Raw genomic sequence first — 4,476 nt, 5'->3', positions numbered from 1 at the left:
TAAATAAATCTTTAAAAAATAAGTCAAGCAGAGAAAGTCAATTACCATATGGTTTCACTTATTTGTGGAACATAAGGAATAGCATGGATGACATTAGGAGAAGGAAAGGAAAAATGAAGGGAGGAAATCGGAGGGGGAGATGAACCATGAGAGACTATGGACTCTGAGAAACAAACTGAGGGTTTTAGAGGGGAGGGGGGTGGGGGGATTGGTTAGCCCAGTGATGGGTACTAAGGAGGGCACGTTCTGCATGGAGCACTGGGTGTTATATGAAAACAATGAATCATGGAACACTACATCAAAAACTAATAATGTATTGTATGGTGACTAACATAACATAATAAAATTAAATTTAAAAAAAAGTCAGGCTTATTAGTAAGAAAGGAGAAAAAAATGACTATTGAGTTGGAAACCATCACTCTGGCGAGGAGCTTGGAGCCATTTCTCTCTGCATTTTCCTGCCTAGGAGAGAGTTTCAGCCAGAAGTGATGATAAGGAAGCTTCCATCTTCTTTCTTCACCTCTCCTCTGTCCTCCACTGGGATAAGAAAAGGGAAACCCTATTTGCTCACATTTCCTGTGAGGGCTTCTAAAGAAAAACTATTCCTCCTTTCTTTCTCTTCTCTCTTCTGTCTGAAAAAATGAGAGCTCATGAAACTAGATGTTAACTTGAATGTTTTCATCAAGGCAACATAGAGAGCAATAAGACAGGAAGTCTTATCAGTATTTCAAAGTAGGTGGCGGAGAAACAGTGAAAATAAAAAATATATAGGATATCACCTCGGGCACGTATACAAGTTGACCAAGGTTGCGATGGTCAGAAGAGAATTTTTTTTTTCCTTTCTAAAGAAATTCTTGAGAAATCAGTGGAGTACTGCGAGTTTATTCTCCATCCAAACCCCTTTGCCCCTCATTGCAACACATAAGCTTCAACAGAGCCACTCAGAGAGCATGAGATGGATCCAAGCGTTAGAGGGTATGCAGTGAGCATGAGCCTAACAAATACTAAGGACTTTAAAGGCGAGAATTTGTAGCTTTCAGCTGGAAACAGTGGGACAGGAAAAGAAATGGGAGGCCATGTTGAAGTTATCTACAATTCTACAATAATGCTTGAGTCATGCTCATGATCTAGAAGGGGACCATAAAGACACAGCCACCTGACACTCCCTAAGAAGACCACCTGTAAGGATGATAGGACCGACAGGAGAGCTGATACAAAAGGACCATCAGAAATCAGAGGCTGACAGGAGTTCTGCTGGCCAGAGAAGAATATGTTGCCCAGATTATGGAAAATACAGCTGAATATTCCAGAGGAAAAGTTGAGAAACTCAGGAAGGCCCCCATGATAGAAGGAGATGGGTTTGAATACCTGCCAAGAACATGAAGCCAGATCCACATTGCCAGGTAGGAAAGAACCTTCCTCATCTCTTGTCTTTCTCCTTTGCATCTCCCTCTGTGCTAATCCTGGTGACGATGGAAAAGGGAGTGGTGGGGAGGTAAGCAATAGAGACAGTGGTTAGCTTTCTGAAAAGACTGGGGCTACAGGCTGCCAGCCTCAGCCGAGTGAAAAGAAAATCTTCCCCTAAATGAATATTACAGAAAATATTAATACATTATATCAAACAATAGCAGTTACTAAATTGAAACTTGTTTGCTTACTTAAAGAGACCACAGGACCTATTTATTACCTATGACTGATCATAAAAAGCATGCATCCACCTGAGATGTCATGCCTGAGTTTCTATGGAAAGATCTTACTTCCACTAAGAAGATTTGAAGGCAGTAAGAGAGGCAGAAGTGCATCGGCACTGGATTATCTCCTCCTTTTTGCTTCTTTATAGCAGTTATGCTCATCTTTTTGCTCTGTCTCTGAGAAAGAGAAGATGAGGCCCTCTCCATCTTGCCCTACACTTGAGATCCCTCAGGAAATCACACGCATGGAATTCACCTGGAAAGTGACCACCTGACTACCATTAGGGCTGACAGTCCAATGGAGAATTCCATTGAGCTGAGCTGAATCATTCAGGACTCCTACCTGACCTAGAGAACACAGACCCAATCAGCTTCCTTACACCTCACCCATAAACCCATAGATTAATATTTGTTTTTGCTACTCAAATGCCAAGAATGCCTTGTCCAGAAGAATGAACATAATCAAGGTCGTGAGAACTATGGCAGAAGTGCATTAAGTTTTAGGACCCTTTCTTCAGGCTCCCAAATTAGAATCAATTGAGAAATAAACATAGGTTTTAAGCACAAGGAAAACACAATGTCAATAATCTAGCTGATTTGAGAATGCAACTCTAAATGAGCTTGCTATTTTTTATCCCACATCAATCACCAGCGTGAGAGCAGGACAGCCTAAGGCCTCCCTGAACATAGCCATGCTGACCTGGCCGCAAAGAGGGCAGAGAAGAGAAATGCCCTGCAGAGAGGAGAGGCTAGTTCTGAACGGGAAGGAGACTGGGAGAGATACTGAGTTCCTGCTGCCTGACTCAGGGTAAGCACCTCATTCCTCCCGCCCTGGGCAAGGTGAGTGAAGACAGGTATGCTGAAGGCTCTTTCCTCAAAGTTTTATATTCCCTCCCCTTTTCAGAAACAGAACGTGGAGAATCCTTCCACCAGCATCAATGTTTGAAGGTTGCAGAAAAGGCAGTGGGAGCTATAGTAGTTAAGAGCCTGGCCTCGGAGCTGTGGGCCTGGGTGTCAATTCTGACTCTCTTCCCTCCTAGCTGGAGCGCATTGTCTCTTCTTAACAGGAAGCTAATCAAACCTCTCTAGTAGGCTTGTTACAAAGATTAAATTAGTTAAGAAATATAAAGCACTTAGAATAGTGTCTAAAAGATACTAAGTACTCCGTATAGGTTGCTTATAATGCAATTATCTTATTCAAATGCTAAGCCATATTTCTCTGCATATGTGTATCTGTGCTTTGATTCATCTTTAAAATATTTTATAAATGCCAGCAAACCATCACATTTCTATTAATTTCGATTACCTTAAACATCATCACCTGGCTTCTTTTACTTTATTTCCACCCTAAGCTCAAGGAAGGAAATAAATTTAAGATAGAGAAAGAGAATGTGACATAACTTATGAGTACAGATTTTTTTTTTTCTTTTTGCTATTGTACCTAACAAGATTTGAATTTGCAGATATCTTGACTGGGTGATGAATTGTGAATAAAACTGAAAATTAAAACCACATAAAACAAGGCAAATTTTGAAGTTGGATAATAGTATCCGAATTCTCTATTTACATACTTTTATTTAACTGCTTGTAGAGTCTTAAATAACTTTCTTCCAGAGTTGATGTTTAACCTCGACTGCAGACACATCAGGTGATCTGTGCCAGGGTGTGGGGAAATCCACACTACACTTGCTTTGAGAGGAAAACATCACCAAGACCATGTTTAAGGGCTTGTTGTGCCGAACTCTGGGTTGTGGAGGATTGGATCTTCTTTGGCCCTCTTCAACTGCTCTTTATTAGAGTTCTTGGTATTCGTAAGAGGTAGCTTTCCAAGATCCCATACCACCCCCAAGCTTAATCTTGTGAACATCCATGTACATGCATGTACACAAACACACACATTCATACCACATGGACAATTGTTCGTATCAATGAAGAGGCGATAGACTGGTATTTTTTAAGAGGATGATTTTGAAAGGACTTCACATAGGAAAAGAACATCAAGAGCCAAATCAAGTCCATCAGAGAAGCTAAAAATCAAACCCACTGAGCCAACAGCATCCAAGGCAAGATTGAGGCTTGCTGAGGAAGTAAAGAGCAGGGACTCAGGAAACAAAATGTCTGGGTTTACTTAACCGCTCTGTGCTGCAGTATGCTCATCTGCAAAATGGAAATACTAATAGGACCTACACCTGTATAATAGAAATAATAATAGAACCTACCTCAGATGGTTGCTCTTCTTGTCCATCTGTAAAAAAGTGGTAATAACAGCACGTCTCATAGGATTGCCATGGAGATTAAAAGATTAATACCTACAAAGCACTTAGGAGGCTGGCATATAGTGAGCATTAAGTAGGCATTCCCCGTGATTGCTATTATTATCAAAGCCTCAAAAATGAGATTAGCACAAGAGCAGTTCAGACATAAGCATACAGGGCTAGGGAGACCAGGTAACTGACATAGTAACAGGGGAGCAGAGAGACTCATCTTTGTGGACTATTGAATGTGTAGCATGTGCCTCAGTCAGGCTGACCAAAGAACCATCAGCAAGGTGGACAGAATGATCTTATTTTGTTTTGTTTTTCTAAAAAGCCAAAGCATCTCTCCAGGGGTTGATTTGGCCTGCAATATTCAATGCCAAACCAAATGACTTAAAGTTAGCAGTGCTAAATGCCTTTGGTTCAGTCTATCTTAACATAAAGACTTTTTGTTTGCTCCAAGAATAAAGATTTTATTTAAAGTGAACCCTTTGAACTTTCACAGAACAAAGTGATTATATTCAGCAATC

The 4,476-nt window shown here is 40.7% G+C and overlaps 1 long non-coding RNA gene across 1 annotated transcript; it reads left to right on the top strand.

Annotated features, from left to right (window-relative positions):
• Nucleotides 1–918: 918 nt before the first annotated feature.
• LOC118011985 lies at nucleotides 919–4,069 on the top strand. The gene is made up of 2 exons (XR_004679584.1): nucleotides 919–1,403; nucleotides 2,344–4,069. It is a non-coding gene; the product is annotated as an uncharacterized LOC118011985 (long non-coding RNA).
• Nucleotides 4,070–4,476: the final 407 nt, after the last annotated feature.

The sequence above is a fragment of the Mirounga leonina genome, unplaced genomic scaffold (genome assembly GCF_011800145.1).
Source record: "Mirounga leonina isolate KUSES-001 unplaced genomic scaffold, KU_Mleo_1.0 Mir_151, whole genome shotgun sequence".
NCBI lineage: Eukaryota > Metazoa > Chordata > Mammalia > Carnivora > Phocidae > Mirounga > Mirounga leonina.
This window is presented reverse-complemented; position numbering and strand designations above follow the sequence as displayed.